The sequence below is a fragment of the Lissotriton vulgaris genome, unplaced genomic scaffold, assembly GCF_964263255.1.
Source record: "Lissotriton vulgaris unplaced genomic scaffold, aLisVul1.2 SCAFFOLD_1851, whole genome shotgun sequence".
Taxonomy (NCBI): domain Eukaryota; kingdom Metazoa; phylum Chordata; class Amphibia; order Caudata; family Salamandridae; genus Lissotriton; species Lissotriton vulgaris.
Window position 1 is genome coordinate 247,402 of NW_028240813.1, and position 16,956 is coordinate 264,357.

General features: G+C 39.4%; 8 non-coding genes across 8 annotated transcripts; all 8 read right to left on the bottom strand.

Annotated features, from left to right (window-relative positions):
• Nucleotides 1-2,536: 2,536 nt before the first annotated feature.
• Nucleotides 2,537-2,608, bottom strand: TRNAP-UGG (transfer RNA proline (anticodon UGG)). The gene has a single exon. It is a non-coding gene; the product is annotated as a tRNA-Pro (tRNA).
• A 2,526-nt stretch (nt 2,609-5,134) lies between these two features.
• On the bottom strand, nt 5,135-5,206 carry TRNAP-UGG (transfer RNA proline (anticodon UGG)). Its single transcript has one exon. It is a non-coding gene; the product is annotated as a tRNA-Pro (tRNA).
• Nucleotides 5,207-7,401: 2,195 nt separating this feature from the next.
• TRNAV-CAC (transfer RNA valine (anticodon CAC)) lies at nt 7,402-7,474 on the bottom strand. The gene has a single exon. It is a non-coding gene; the product is annotated as a tRNA-Val (tRNA).
• A 300-nt stretch (nt 7,475-7,774) lies between these two features.
• Nucleotides 7,775-7,846, bottom strand: TRNAP-UGG (transfer RNA proline (anticodon UGG)). The gene has a single exon. It is a non-coding gene; the product is annotated as a tRNA-Pro (tRNA).
• Nucleotides 7,847-10,383: 2,537 nt separating this feature from the next.
• TRNAP-UGG (transfer RNA proline (anticodon UGG)) lies at nt 10,384-10,455 on the bottom strand. The gene has a single exon. It is a non-coding gene; the product is annotated as a tRNA-Pro (tRNA).
• A 2,134-nt stretch (nt 10,456-12,589) lies between these two features.
• TRNAV-CAC (transfer RNA valine (anticodon CAC)) lies at nt 12,590-12,662 on the bottom strand. Its single transcript has one exon. It is a non-coding gene; the product is annotated as a tRNA-Val (tRNA).
• A 300-nt stretch (nt 12,663-12,962) lies between these two features.
• TRNAP-UGG (transfer RNA proline (anticodon UGG)) lies at nt 12,963-13,034 on the bottom strand. The gene has a single exon. It is a non-coding gene; the product is annotated as a tRNA-Pro (tRNA).
• A 2,542-nt stretch (nt 13,035-15,576) lies between these two features.
• Nucleotides 15,577-15,648, bottom strand: TRNAP-UGG (transfer RNA proline (anticodon UGG)). Its single transcript has one exon. It is a non-coding gene; the product is annotated as a tRNA-Pro (tRNA).
• Between the last annotated feature and the right edge of the window lie 1,308 nt (nt 15,649-16,956).

Consider the following 16,956-nt stretch of genomic DNA (forward strand, 5'->3'; position numbering starts at 1 on the left):
TTCGAAAGGCCCGCACCTCTGAAAAGCTAATACCAGCTCTAAGCACGCAATGAAGATCATGCTGGGGACTTTTTCATGCTTGGTCTGTGAATACACATGAAATTCAGTGTCAACTTACCCTTTCTCAAATGATATCACTATCATTTATAAGTGTCCCCTTTTATTTTGTCCCAGCATTGGACACGTCTTACAGGAAGTCAGCACTTATTTATCTATTTCTGCAGTGGCTAGACCCTAAAGAGAAAGAATAAAAAGCTGTTCATAACAACATAAGAAACACATGTTGCATTTTTTCTCAAATGCTTATTCCCTTTGCGCAAATCGGAATGCCAAGCTGAATAACTGGGTCACAGATTCTGGCTAATTATCTTTCCCTTGAATGCAAGTAGCAATAAAAACTGCCTAATGCAGGACTAAAGCATTCCTTGCAAGCCTCTAACATCATAACATAACTGAGCTGCTGGTAGCAAGCTAAGCAATACCTTCCCAAAATGAGAAGTACATGTGCTAATCCGCTCAATCAGCGCTCGATCAGGCTCGATCAGGCGAGATATAGAAAAGGTGGAAAGGGTCCAAATGGCTGTCCCTTCCTTTTTAGGTTGGGTCCTTCTGACTATCATAGGATTGCTTGTACGAGTGGCCAGGGTCAGAGAAAAAACTTTCAACCCTTCTCAGTGTTCTATCCAGAAGCAGGCATTTTCTGTGCCTTTAATTTCAGGCTTTTCCCAGCAGTCTCTGTTCTGCCTATGTAAATTAACAAAAGCAGTGCTTATTCATCACTTACTCTAATGTCCTTACTGTCCAGAAAGCTCTGCCTAAGTATGCTTTTTTTCTTTTTCAGTGAAATTCTAAATGTTTTTTCTGCCCAGTCTATGGCAGTAGAATGCTGCTTATGATGCCACATTTTGTTGAATCACCAAGGTACAACTACAGGTGAATATATGAGTCTGAACGACATGGAACTCTTAGCTAACACATCACAATGTGTGATGCTTGCCAACCAAGCACTAGATTTTGGAGCGCTGATGATCAGAACATTCTGCTCCTGAAGGAAAGGAAAGACAGCTTGATGGAAAATAAAGTCTCAGTTTATATTAACGCTCTCTCTCTCCCACTATCTATCTATCTATCTATCTATCTATCTATCTATCTATCTATCTATCTATCTATCTATCTATCTATCTATCTATCTATCTATCTATCTATCTATCTATCTATCTATCTATCTATCTATCTATCTATCTATCTATCTATCTATCTATCTATCTATCTATCTATCTATCTATCTTTATATATGGATACCTGCGTACACATACATATAGATATGCCATGCATTCCTTTAGATTTGTTCCAACCTCTTACCATTTATTTGAGAATCCCTACTTTTCAAGTGACTGCAAATGAAGTCATTTCCGGCACTTTTTGGCCGGTGCAAGGTAACAAAAACACATGACAACTTTTAATAAAAATCATTGGTCTCTTTATTAACGCGCACTGTCAAACATGGGGCTTTCACACGTCAGGTAAACATGATAACCAATATACAACAGAAGCAGATGTAGATTGCTTATCAATGCCGGGATAGAACAGTTGTGAATTGAGTAGAAGAAGGGCCCCTGAATTGATACTTATTATATACAGCCTGTAAGATAGTGAAAAATGCAGGCTAGGAAAGGAGATGCAAATATCAATGTATTAGAAAAATACATAAAGAGGAGTGATTTGCTTTTATTCATTCAAGGCTAGAAAAAATCAACATACTATTGCAAGCATTCATACACCACCAAATAGAAATAAACAATTCTGACATTAAACGTAAAGGTGACGATGCATTTGTATCATCACCTTGAGAAGGGTCACCGAGGAATTGAGCCCAGGGCTTCTGCACTTAAACACCAGAAACACTCCACTAAACTAAGATGCCTGTTGGTGCCAACAATTCCCAAAGTTAATGCATGTTCTAGGTGAGCAATGAACAGAATGCAGGGCTCTTTTCAAAGCGAGGTCTGTGAATCAACAGATACATCCACATGCCAATTACTTTAGTGTTTTTAGGAGAATTCACTTTCTTGGAACGAGTCTGCATGAAACCATCTTCAGGGCCTGGACAATTTCATGGCAAAACGGCACCTCTCAACATTGCAGCCAAGACAATATAACAACTGTTTCTGCCCGGTTTCGAACCGGGGACCTTTCGCGTGTGAGGCAAACGTGATAACCACTACAATACAGAAACAGATGTCTACAGTTGATTCTTCTGTGATGAAACTTCTCAAAACAGGCTATTCCAAGGGCCTCTGGTTTTAGATTTCTTTCATGCAACCTTCCCAGACAGCCCTAGCTGAACGCTTGTATATGCCATGCAAGTTCAGCATTTTTGCAAAATGCTTAAAGAGAAATGTTTCCTATTTGCTCAGGCAGGGCAAGGTTAAAAGCATGAGACTCTAGCAAATATTCATCCACTACTGCAAAGAGAAAATTGATATTGGCTTTGAAATGCATAATTCAATACTACTTTAAAAAAGCACCAATGAAAGGGCTCGTCCGGGATTTGAACCCGGGACCTCTCGCACCCAAAGCGAGAATCATACCCCTAGACCAACGAGCCTTCGAAAGACCCTCACCTCTGAAAAGCTAATACCAGCTCTAAGCACGCAATGAAGATCATGCTGGGGACTTTTTCATGCTTGGTCTGTGAATACACATGAAATTCAGTGTCAACTTACCCTTTCTCAAATGATATCACTATCATTTATAAGTGTCCCCTTTTATTTTGTCCCAGCATTGGACACGTCTTACAGGAAGTCAGCACTTATTTATCTATTTCTGCAGTGGCTAGACCCTAAAGAGAAAGAATAAAAAGCTGTTCATAACAACATAAGAAACGCATGTTGCATTTTTTCTCAAATGCTTATTCCCTTTGTGCAAATCGGAATGCCAAGCTGAATAACTGGGTCACAGATTCTGGCTAATTATCTTTCCCTTGAATGCAAGTAGCAATAAAAACTGCCTAATGCAGGACTAGAGCATTCCTTGCAAGCCTCTAACATCATAACATAACTGAGCTGCTGGTAGCAAGCTAAGCAATACCTTCCCAAAATGAGAAGTACATGTGCTAATCCGCTCAATCAGCGCTCGATCAGGCGAGATCAGGCGAGATATAGAAAAGGTGGAAAGGGTCCAAATGGCTGTCCCTTCCTTTTTAGGGTGGGTCCTTCTGACTATCATAGGATTGCTTGTAAGAGTGGCCAGGGTCAGAAAAAAACTTTCAACCCTTCTCAGTGTTCTATCCAGAAGCAGGCATTTTCTGTGCCTTTAATTTCAGGCTTTTCCCAGCAGTCTCTGTTCTGCCTATGTAAATTAACAAAAGCAGTGCTTATTCATCACTTACTCTAATGGTCTTACTGTCCAGAAAGCTCTGCCTAAGTATGCTTTTTTTCTTTTTCAGTGAAATTCTAAATGTTTTTTCCGCCCAGTCTATGGCAGTAGAATGCTGCTTATGATGCCACATTTTGTTGAATCCCCAAGGTACAACTACAGAGGAATATATGAGTCTGAACGACATGGAACTCTTAGCTAACACATCACAATGTGTGATGCTTGCCAATCAAGCACTAGATTCTGGAGCGCTGATGATCAGAACATTCTGCTCCTGAAGGAAAGGAAAGACAGCTTGATGGAAAATAAAGTCTCAGTTTATATTAACGCTCTCTCTCTCCCATATCTATCTATCTATCTATCTATCTATCTATCTATCTATCTATCTATCTATCTATCTATCTATCTATCTATCTATCTATCTATCTATCTATCTATCTATCTATCTATCTATCTATCTATCTATCTATCTATCTATCTATCTATCTATCTATCTATCTATCTATCTTTATATATGGATACCTGCGTACACATACATATAGATATGCCATGCATTCCTTTAGATTTGTTCCAACCTCTTACCATTTATTTGAGAATCCCTACTTTTCAAGTGACTGCAAATGAAGTCATTTCCGGCACTTTTTGGCCGGTGCAAGGTAACAAAAACACATGACAACTTTTAATGAAAATCATTGGTCTCTTTATTAACGCGCACTGTCAAACATGGGGCTTTCACACGTCAGGTAAACATGATAACCAATATACAACAAAAGCAGATGTAGATTGCTTATCAATGCCGGGATAGAACAGTTGTGAATTGAGTAGAAGAAGGGCCCCTGAATTGATACTTATTATATACAGCCTGTAAGATAGTGAAAAATGCAGGCTAGGAAAGGAGATGCAAATATCAATGTATTAGAAAAATACATAAAGAGGAGTGATTTGCTTATATTCATTCAAGGCTAGAAAAAATCAACATACTATTGCAAGCATTCATACACCACCAAATCGAAATAAACAATTCTGACATTAAACGTAAAGGTGACGATGCATTTGTATCATCACCTTGAGAAGGGTCACCGAGGAATTGAGCCCAGGGCTTCTGCACTTAAACACCAGAAACACTCCACTAAACTAAGATGCCTGTTGGTGCCAACAATTCCCAAAGTTAATGCATGTTCTAGGTGAGCAATGAACAGAATGCAGGGCTCTTTTCAAAGCGAGGTCTGTGAATCAACAGATACATCCACATGCCAATTACTTTAGTGTTTTTAAGAGAATTCACTTTCTTGGAACGAGTCTGCATGAAACCATCTTCAGGGCCTGGACAATTTCATGGCAAAACGGCACCTCTCAACATTGCAGCCAAGACAATATAACAACTGTTTCTGCCCAGTTTCGAACCGGGGACCTTTCGCGTGTGAGGCAAACGTGATAACCACTACACTACAGAAACAGATGTCTACAGTTGATTCTTCTGTGATGAAACTTCTCAAAACAGGCTATTCCAAGGGCCTCTGGTTTTAGATTTCTTTCATGCAACCTTCCCAGACAGCCCTAGCTGAACGCTTGTATATGCCATGCAAGTTCAGCATTTTTGCAAAATGCTTAAAGAGAAATGTTTCCTATTTGCTCAGGCAGGGCAAGGTTAAAAGCATGAGACTCTAGCAAATATTCATCCACTACTGCAAAGAGAAAATTGATATTGGCTTTGAAATGCATACTTCAATACTACTTTAAAAAAGCACCAATGAAAGGGCTCATCCGGGATTTGAACCCGGGACCTCTCGCACCCAAAGCGAGAATCATACCCCTAGACCAACGAGCCTTCGAAAGACCCGCACCTCTGAAAAGCTAATACCAGCTCTAAGCACGCAATGAAGATCATGCTGGGGACTTTTTCATGCTTGGTCTGTGAATACACATGAAATTCAGTGTCAACTTACCCTTTCTCAAATGATATCACTATCATTTATAAGTGTCCCCTTTTATTTTGTCCCAGCATTGGACACGTCTTACAGGAAGTCAGCACTTATTTATCTATTTCTGCAGTGGCTAGACCCTAAAGAGAAAGAATAAAAAGCTGTTCATAACAACATAAGAAACACATGTTGCATTTTTTCTCAAATGCTTATTCCCTTTGTGCAAATCGGAATGCCAAGCTGAATAACTGGGTCACAGATTCTGGCTAATTATCTTTCCCTTGAATGCAAGTAGCAATAAAAACAGCCTAATGCAGGACTAAAGCATTCCTTGCAAGCCTCTAACATCATAACATAACTGAGCTGCTGGTAGCAAGCTAAGCAATACCTTCCCAAAATGAAAAGTACATGTGCTAATTCGCTCAATCAGCGCTCGATCAGGCTCGATCAGGCGAGATATAGAAAAGGTGGAAAGGGTCCAAATGGCTGTCCCTTCCTTTTTAGGGTGGGTCCTTCTGACTATCATAGGATTGCTTGTACGAGTGGCCAGGGTCAGAGAAAAAACTTTCAACCCTTCTCAGTGTTCTATCCAGAAGCAGGCATTTTCTGTGCCTTTAATTTCAGGCTTTTCCCAGCAGTCTCTGTTCTGCCTATGTAAATTAACAAAAGCAGTGCTTATTCATCACTTACTCTAATGTCCTTACTGTCCAGAAAGCTCTGCCTAAGTATGCTTTTTTTCTTTTTCAGTGAAATTCTAAATGTTTTTTCTGCCCAGTCTATGGCAGTAGAATGCTGCTTATGATGCCACATTTTGTTGAATCACCAAGGTACAACTACAGAGGAATATATGAGTCTGAACGACATGGAACTCTTAGCTAACACATCACAATGTGTGATGCTTGCCAACCAAGCACTAGATTCTGGAGCGCTGATGATCAGAACATTCTGCTCCTGAAGGAAAGGAAAGACAGCTTGATGGAAAATAAAGTCTCAGTTTATATTAACGCTCTCTCTCTCCCAATATCTATCTATCTATCTATCTATCTATCTATCTATCTATCTATCTATCTATCTATCTATCTATCTATCTATCTATCTATCTATCTATCTATCTATCTATCTATCTATCTATCTATCTATCTATCTATCTATCTATCTATCTATCTATCTATCTATCTATCTATCTATCTATCTATCTATCTATCTATCTATCTATCTATCTATCTTTATATATGGATACCTGCGTACACATACATATAGATATGCCATGCATTCCTTTAGATTTGTTCCAACCTCTTACCATTTATTTGAGAATCCCTACTTTTCAAGTGACTGCAAATGAAGTCATTTCCGGCACTTTTTGGCCGGTGCAAGGTAACAAAAACACATGACAACTTTTAATGAAAATTATTGGTCTCTTTATTAACGCGCACTGTCAAACATGGGGCTTTCACACGTCAGGTAAACATGATAACCAATATACAACAAAAGCAGATGTAGATTGCTTATCAATGCCGGGATAGAACAGTTGTGAATTGAGTAGAAGAAGGGCCCCTGAATTGATACTTATTATATACAGCCTGTAAGATAGTGAAAAATGCAGGCTAGGAAAGGAGATGCAAATATCAATGTATTAGAAAAATACATAAAGAGGAGTGATTTGCTTTTATTCATTCAAGGCTAGAAAAAATCAACATACTATTGCAAGCATTCATAAACCACCAAATCGAAATAAACAATTCTGACATTAAACGTAAAGGTGACGATGCATTTGTATCATCACCTTGAGAAGGGTCACCGAGGAATTGAGCCCAGGGCTTCTGCACTTAAACACCAGAAACACTCCACTAAACTAAGATGCCTGTTGGTGCCAACAATTCCCAAAGTTAATGCATGTTCTAGGTGAGCAATGAACAGAATGCAGGGCTCTTTTCAAAGCGAGGTCTGTGAATCAACAGATACATCCACATGCCAATTACTTTAGTGTTTTTAAGAGAATTCACTTTCTTGGAACGAGTCTGCATGAAACCATCTTCAGGGCCTGGACAATTTCATGGCAAAACGGCACCTCTCAACATTGCAGCCAAGACAATATAACAACTGTTTCTGCCCGGTTTCGAACCGGGGACCTTTCGCGTGTGAGGCAAACGTGATAACCACTACACTACAGAAACAGATGTCTACAGTTGATTCTTCTGTGATGAAACTTCTCAAAACAGGCTATTCCAAGGGCCTCTGGTTTTAGATTTCTTTCATGCAACCTTCCCAGACAGCCCTAGCTGAACGCTTGTATATGCCATGCAAGTTCAGCATTTTTGCAAAATGCTTAAAGAGAAATGTTTCCTATTTGCTCAGGCAGGGCAAGGTTAAAAGCATGAGACTCTAGCAAATATTCATCCACTACTGCAAAGAGAAAATTGATATTGGCTTTGAAATGCATACTTCAATACTACTTTAAAAAAGCACCAATGAAAGGGCTCGTCCGGGATTTGAACCCGGGACCTCTCGCACCCAAAGCGAGAATCATACCCCTAGACCAACGAGCCTTCGAAAGACCCTCACCTCTGAAAAGCTAATACCAGCTCTAAGCACACAATGAAGATCATGCTGGGGACTTTTTCATGCTTGGTCTATGAATACACATGAAATTCAGTGTCAACTTACCCTTTCTCAAATGATATCACTATCATTTATAAGTGTCCCCTTTTATTTTGTCCCAGCATTGGACACGTCTTACAGGAAGTCAGCACTTATTTATCTATTTCTGCAGTGGCTAGACCCTAAAGAGAAAGAATAAAAAGCTGTTCATAACAACATAAGAAACACATGTTGCATTTTTTCTCAAATGCTTATTCCCTTTGCGCAAATCGGAATGCCAAGCTGAATAACTGGGTCACAGATTCTGGCTAATTATCTTTCCCTTGAATGCAAGTAGCAATAAAAACTGCCTAATGCAGGACTAAAGCATTCCTTGCAAGCCTCTAACATCATAACATAACTGAGCTGCTGGTAGCAAGCTAAGCAATACCTTCCCAAAATGAGAAGTACATGTGCTAATCCGCTCAATCAGCGCTCGATCAGGCTCGATCAGGCGAGATATAGAAAAGGTGGAAAGGGTCCAAATGGCTGTCCCTTCCTTTTTAGGGTGGGTCCTTCTGACTATCATAGGATTGCTTGTACGAGTGGCCAGGGTCAGAGAAAAAACTTTCAACCCTTCTCAGTGTTCTATCCAGAAGCAGGCATTTTCTGTGCCTTTAATTTCAGGCTTTTCCCAGCAGTCTCTGTTCTGCCTATGTAAATTAACAAAAGCAGTGCTTATTCATCACTTACTCTAATGTCCTTACTGTCCAGAAAGCTCTGCCTAAGTATGCTTTTTTTCTTTTTCAGTGAAATTCTAAATGTTTTTTCTGCCCAGTCTATGGCAGTAGAATGCTGCTTATGATGCCACATTTTGTTGAATCACCAAGGTACAACTACAGGTGAATATATGAGTCTGAACGACATGGAACTCTTAGCTAACACATCACAATGTGTGATGCTTGCCAACCAAGCACTAGATTTTGGAGCGCTGATGATCAGAACATTCTGCTCCTGAAGGAAAGGAAAGACAGCTTGATGGAAAATAAAGTCTCAGTTTATATTAACGCTCTCTCTCTCCCAATATCTATCTATCTATCTATCTATCTATCTATCTATCTATCTATCTATCTATCTATCTATCTATCTATCTATCTATCTATCTATCTATCTATCTATCTATCTATCTATCTATCTATCTATCTATCTATCTATCTATCTATCTATCTATCTATCTATCTATCTATCTATCTATCTATTATATATGGATACCTGCGTACACATACATATAGATATGCCATGCATTCCTTTAGATTTGTTCCAACCTCTTACTATTTATTTGAGAATCCCTACTTTTCAAGTGACTGCAAATGAAGTCATTTCCGGCACTTTTTGGCCGGTGCAAGGTAACAAAAACACATGACAACTTTTAATAAAAATCATTGGTCTCTTTATTAACGCGCACTGTCAAACATGGGGCTTTCACACGTCAGGTAAACATGATAACCAATATACAACAGAAGCAGATGTAGATTGCTTATCAATGCCGGGATAGAACAGTTGTGAATTGAGTAGAAGAAGGGCCCCTGAATTGATACTTATTATATACAGCCTGTAAGATAGTGAAAAATGCAGGCTAGGAAAGGAGATGCAAATATCAATGTATTAGAAAAATACATAAAGAGGAGTGATTTGCTTTTATTCATTCAAGGCTAGAAAAAATCAACATACTATTGCAAGCATTCATACACCACCAAATAGAAATAAACAATTCTGACATTAAACGTAAAGGTGACGATGCATTTGTATCATCACCTTGAGAAGGGTCACCGAGGAATTGAGCCCAGGGCTTCTGCACTTAAACACCAGAAACACTCCACTAAACTAAGATGCCTGTTGGTGCCAACAATTCCCAAAGTTAATGCATGTTCTAGGTGAGCAATGAACAGAATGCAGGGCTCTTTTCAAAGCGAGGTCTGTGAATCAACAGATACATCCACATGCCAATTACTTTAGTGTTTTTAGGAGAATTCACTTTCTTGGAACGAGTCTGCATGAAACCATCTTCAGGGCCTGGACAATTTCATGGCAAAACGGCACCTCTCAACATTGCAGCCAAGACAATATAACAACTGTTTCTGCCCGGTTTCGAACCGGGGACCTTTCGCGTGTGAGGCAAACGTGATAACCACTACAATACAGAAACAGATGTCTACAGTTGATTCTTCTGTGATGAAACTTCTCAAAACAGGCTATTCCAAGGGCCTCTGGTTTTAGATTTCTTTCATGCAACCTTCCCAGACAGCCCTAGCTGAACGCTTGTATATGCCATGCAAGTTCAGCATTTTTGCAAAATGCTTAAAGAGAAATGTTTCCTATTTGCTCAGGCAGGGCAAGGTTAAAAGCATGAGACTCTAGCAAATATTCATCCACTACTGCAAAGAGAAAATTGATATTGGCTTTGAAATGCATAATTCAATACTACTTTAAAAAAGCACCAATGAAAGGGCTCGTCCGGGATTTGAACCCGGGACCTCTCGCACCCAAAGCGAGAATCATACCCCTAGACCAACGAGCCTTCGAAAGACCCTCACCTCTGAAAAGCTAATACCAGCTCTAAGCACGCAATGAAGATCATGCTGGGGACTTTTTCATGCTTGGTCTGTGAATACACATGAAATTCAGTGTCAACTTACCCTTTCTCAAATGATATCACTATCATTTATAAGTGTCCCCTTTTATTTTGTCCCAGCATTGGACACGTCTTACAGGAAGTCAGCACTTATTTATCTATTTCTGCAGTGGCTAGACCCTAAAGAGAAAGAATAAAAAGCTGTTCATAACAACATAAGAAACACATGTTGCATTTTTTCTCAAATGCTTATTCCCTTTGTGCAAATCGGAATGCCAAGCTGAATAACTGGGTCACAGATTCTGGCTAATTATCTTTCCCTTGAATGCAAGTAGCAATAAAAACTGCCTAATGCAGGACTAGAGCATTCCTTGCAAGCCTCTAACATCATAACATAACTGAGCTGCTGGTAGCAAGCTAAGCAATACCTTCCCAAAATGAGAAGTACATGTGCTAATCCGCTCAATCAGCGCTCGATCAGGCGAGATCAGGCGAGATATAGAAAAGGTGGAAAGGGTCCAAATGGCTGTCCCTTCCTTTTTAGGGTGGGTCCTTCTGACTATCATAGGATTGCTTGTAAGAGTGGCCAGGGTCAGAAAAAAACTTTCAACCCTTCTCAGTGTTCTATCCAGAAGCAGGCATTTTCTGTGCCTTTAATTTCAGGCTTTTCCCAGCAGTCTCTGTTCTGCCTATGTAAATTAACAAAAGCAGTGCTTATTCATCACTTACTCTAATGGTCTTACTGTCCAGAAAGCTCTGCCTAAGTATGCTTTTTTTCTTTTTCTGTGAAATTCTAAATGTTTTTTCCGCCCAGTCTATGGCAGTAGAATGCTGCTTATGATGCCACATTTTGTTGAATCCCCAAGGTACAACTACAGAGGAATATATGAGTCTGAACGACATGGAACTCTTAGCTAACACATCACAATGTGTGATGCTTGCCAACCAAGCACTAGATTCTGGAGCGCTGATGATCAGAACATTCTGCTCCTGAAGGAAAGGAAAGACAGCTTGATGGAAAATAAAGTCTCAGTTTATATTAACGCTCTCTCTCTCCCAATATCTATCTATCTATCTATCTATCTATCTATCTATCTATCTATCTATCTATCTATCTATCTATCTATCTATCTATCTATCTATCTATCTATCTATCTATCTATCTATCTATCTATCTATCTATCTATCTATCTATCTATCTATCTTTATATATGGATACCTGCGTACACATACATATAGATATGCCATGCATTCCTTTAGATTTGTTCCAACCTCTTACCATTTATTTGAGAATCCCTACTTTTCAAGTGACTGCAAATGAAGTCATTTCCGGCACTTTTTGGCCGGTGCAAGGTAACAAAAACACATGACAACTTTTAATGAAAATCATTGGTCTCTTTATTAACGCGCACTGTCAAACATGGGGCTTTCACACGTCAGGTAAACATGATAACCAATATACAACAAAAGCAGATGTAGATTGCTTATCAATGCCGGGATAGAACAGTTGTGAATTGAGTAGAAGAAGGGCCCCTGAATTGATACTTATTATATACAGCCTGTAAGATAGTGAAAAATGCAGGCTAGGAAAGGAGATGCAAATATCAATGTATTAGAAAAATACATAAAGAGGAGTGATTTGCTTTTATTCATTCAAGGCTAGAAAAAATCAACATACTATTGCAAGCATTCATACACCACCAAATCGAAATAAACAATTCTGACATTAAACGTAAAGGTGACGATGCATTTGTATCATCACCTTGAGAAGGGTCACCGAGGAATTGAGCCCAGGGCTTCTGCACTTAAACACCAGAAACACTCCACTAAACTAAGATGCCTGTTGGTGCCAACAATTCCCAAAGTTAATGCATGTTCTAGGTGAGCAATGAACAGAATGCAGGGCTCTTTTCAAAGCGAGGTCTGTGAATCAACAGATACATCCACATGCCAATTACTTTAGTGTTTTTAAGAGAATTCACTTTCTTGGAACGAGTCTGCATGAAACCATCTTCAGGGCCTGGACAATTTCATGGCAAAACGGCACCTCTCAACATTGCAGCCAAGACAATATAACAACTGTTTCTGCCCGGTTTCGAACCGGGGACCTTTCGCGTGTGAGGCAAACGTGATAACCACTACACTACAGAAACAGATGTCTACAGTTGATTCTTCTGTGATGAAACTTCTCAAAACAGGCTATTCCAAGGGCCTCTGGTTTTAGATTTCTTTCATGCAACCTTCCCAGACAGCCCTAGCTGAACGCTTGTATATGCCATGCAAGTTCAGCATTTTTGCAAAATGCTTAAAGAGAAATGTTTCCTATTTGCTCAGGCAGGGCAAGGTTAAAAGCATGAGACTCTAGCAAATATTCATCCACTACTGCAAAGAGAAAATTGATATTGGCTTTGAAATGCATACTTCAATACTACTTTAAAAAAGCACCAATGAAAGGGCTCGTCCGGGATTTGAACCCGGGACCTCTCGCACCCAAAGCGAGAATCATACCCCTAGACCAACGAGCCTTCGAAAGGCCCGCACCTCTGAAAAGCTAATACCAGCTCTAAGCACGCAATGAAGATCATGCTGGGGACTTTTTCATGCTTGGTCTATGAATACACATGAAATTCAGTGTCAACTTACCCTTTCTCAAATGATATCACTATCATTTATAAGTGTCCCCTTTTATTTTGTCCCAGCATTGGACACGTCTTACAGGAAGTCAGCACTTATTTATCTATTTCTGCAGTGGCTAGACCCTAAAGAGAAAGAATAAAAAGCTGTTCATAACAACATAAGAAACACATGTTGCATTTTTTCTCAAATGCTTATTCCCTTTGCGCAAATCGGAATGCCAAGCTGAATAACTGGGTCACAGATTCTGGCTAATTATCTTTCCCTTGAATGCAAGTAGCAATAAAAACTGCCTAATGCAGGACTAAAGCATTCCTTGCAAGCCTCTAACATCATAACATAACTGAGCTGCTGGTAGCAAGCTAAGCAATACCTTCCCAAAATGAGAAGTACATGTGCTAATCCGCTCAATCAGCGCTCGATCAGGCGAGATATAGAAAAGGTGGAAAGGGTCCAAATGGCTGTCCCTTCCTTTTTAGGGTGGGTCCTTCTGACTATCATAGGATTGCTTGTACGAGTGGCCAGGGTCAGAGAAAAAACTTTCAACCCTTCTCAGTGTTCTATCCAGAAGCAGGCATTTTCTGTGCCTTTAATTTCAGGCTTTTCCCAGCAGTCTCTGTTCTGCCTATGTAAATTAACAAAAGCAGTGCTTATTCATCACTTACTCTAATGTCCTTACTGTCCAGAAAGCTCTGCCTAAGTATGCTTTTTTTCTTTTTCAGTGAAATTCTAAATGTTTTTTCTGCCCAGTCTATGGCAGTAGAATGCTGCTTATGATGCCACATTTTGTTGAATCACCAAGGTACAACTACAGGTGAAAATATGAGTCTGAACGACATGGAACTCTTAGCTAACACATCACAATGTGTGATGCTTGCCAACCAAGCACTAGATTTTGGAGCGCTGATGATCAGAACATTCTGCTCCTGAAGGAAAGGAAAGACAGCTTGATGGAAAATAAAGTCTCAGTTTATATTAACGCTCTCTCTCTCCCAATATCTATCTATCTATCTATCTATCTATCTATCTATCTATCTATCTATCTATCTATCTATCTATCTATCTATCTATCTATCTATCTATCTATCTATCTATCTATCTATCTATCTATCTATCTATCTATCTATCTATCTATCTATCTATCTATCTATCTATCTATCTATCTATCTATCTATCTATCTATCTTTATATATGGATACCTGCGTACACATACATATAGATATGCCATGCATTCCTTTAGATTTGTTCCAACCTCTTACCATTTATTTGAGAATCCCTACTTTTCAAGTGACTGCAAATGAAGTCATTTCCGGCACTTTTTGGCCGGTGCAAGGTAACAAAAACACATGACAACTTTTAATAAAAATCATTGGTCTCTTTATTAACGCGCACTGTCAAACATGGGGCTTTCACACGTCAGGTAAACATGATAACCAATATACAACAGAAGCAGATGTAGATTGCTTATCAATGCCGGGATAGAACAGTTGTGAATTGAGTAGAAGAAGGGCCCCTGAATTGATACTTATTATATACAGCCTGTAAGATAGTGAAAAATGCAGGCTAGGAAAGGAGATGCAAATATCAATGTATTAGAAAAATACATAAAGAGGAGTGATTTGCTTTTATTCATTCAAGGCTAGAAAAAATCAACATACTATTGCAAGCATTCATACACCACCAAATAGAAATAAACAATTCTGACATTAAACGTAAAGGTGACGATGCATTTGTATCATCACCTTGAGAAGGGTCACCGAGGAATTGAGCCCAGGGCTTCTGCACTTAAACACCAGAAACACTCCACTAAACTAAGATGCCTGTTGGTGCCAACAATTCCCAAAGTTAATGCATGTTCTAGGTGAGCAATGAACAGAATGCAGGGCTCTTTTCAAAGCGAGGTCTGTGAATCAACAGATACATCCACATGCCAATTACTTTAGTGTTTTTAGGAGAATTCACTTTCTTGGAACGAGTCTGCATGAAACCATCTTCAGGGCCTGGACAATTTCATGGCAAAACGGCACCTCTCAACATTGCAGCCAAGACAATATAACAACTGTTTCTGCCCGGTTTCGAACCGGGGACCTTTCGCGTGTGAGGCAAACGTGATAACCACTACAATACAGAAACAGATGTCTACAGTTGATTCTTCTGTGATGAAACTTCTCAAAACAGGCTATTCCAAGGGCCTCTGGTTTTAGATTTCTTTCATGCAACCTTCCCAGACAGCCCTAGCTGAACGCTTGTATATGCCATGCAAGTTCAGCATTTTTGCAAAATGCTTAAAGAGAAATGTTTCCTATTTGCTCAGGCAGGGCAAGGTTAAAAGCATGAGACTCTAGCAAATATTCATCCACTACTGCAAAGAGAAAATTGATATTGGCTTTGAAATGCATAATTCAATACTACTTTAAAAAAGCACCAATGAAAGGGCTCGTCCGGGATTTGAACCCGGGACCTCTCGCACCCAAAGCGAGAATCATACCCCTAGACCAACGAGCCTTCGAAAGACCCTCACCTCTGAAAAGCTAATACCAGCTCTAAGCACGCAATGAAGATCATGCTGGGGACTTTTTCATGCTTGGTCTGTGAATACACATGAAATTCAGTGTCAACTTACCCTTTCTCAAATGATATCACTATCATTTATAAGTGTCCCCTTTTATTTTGTCCCAGCATTGGACACGTCTTACAGGAAGTCAGCACTTATTTATCTATTTCTGCAGTGGCTAGACCCTAAAGAGAAAGAATAAAAAGCTGTTCATAACAACATAAGAAACACATGTTGCATTTTTTCTCAAATGCTTATTCCCTTTGTGCAAATCGGAATGCCAAGCTGAATAACTGGGTCACAGATTCTGGCTAATTATCTTTCCCTTGAATGCAAGTAGCAATAAAAACTGCCTAATGCAGGACTAGAGCATTCCTTGCAAGCCTCTAACATCATAACATAACTGAGCTGCTGGTAGCAAGCTAAGCAATACCTTCCCAAAATGAGAAGTACATGTGCTAATCCGCTCAATCAGCGCTCGATCAGGCGAGATCAGGCGAGATATAGAAAAGGTGGAAAGGGTCCAAATGGCTGTCCCTTCCTTTTTAGGGTGGGTCCTTCTGACTATCATAGGATTGCTTGTAAGAGTGGCCAGGGTCAGAAAAAAACTTTCAACCCTTCTCAGTGTTCTATCCAGAAGCAGGCATTTTCTGTGCCTTTAATTTCAGGCTTTTCCCAGCAGTCTCTGTTCTGCCTATGTAAATTAACAAAAGCAGTGCTTATTCATCACTTACTCTAATGGTCTTACTGTCCAGAAAGCTCTGCCTAAGTATGCTTTTTTTCTTTTTCAGTGAAATTCTAAATGTTTTTTCCGCCCAGTCTATGGCAGTAGAATGCTGCTTATGATGCCACATTTTGTTGAATCCCCAAGGTACAACTACAGAGGAATATATGAGTCTGAACGACATGGAACTCTTAGCTAACACATCACAATGTGTGATGCTTGCCAACCAAGCACTAGATTCTGGAGCGCTGATGATCAGAACATTCTGCTCCTGAAGGAAAGGAAAGACAGCTTGATGGAAAATAAAGTCTCAGTTTATATTAACGCTCTCTCTCTCCCAATATCTATCTATCTATCTATCTATCTATCTATCTATCTATCTATCTATCTATCTATCTATCTATCTATCTATCTATCTATCTATCTATCTATCTATCTATCTATCTATCTATCTATCTATCTATCTATCTATCTATCTATCTATCTTTATATATGGATACCTGCGTACACATACATATAGATATGCCATGCATTC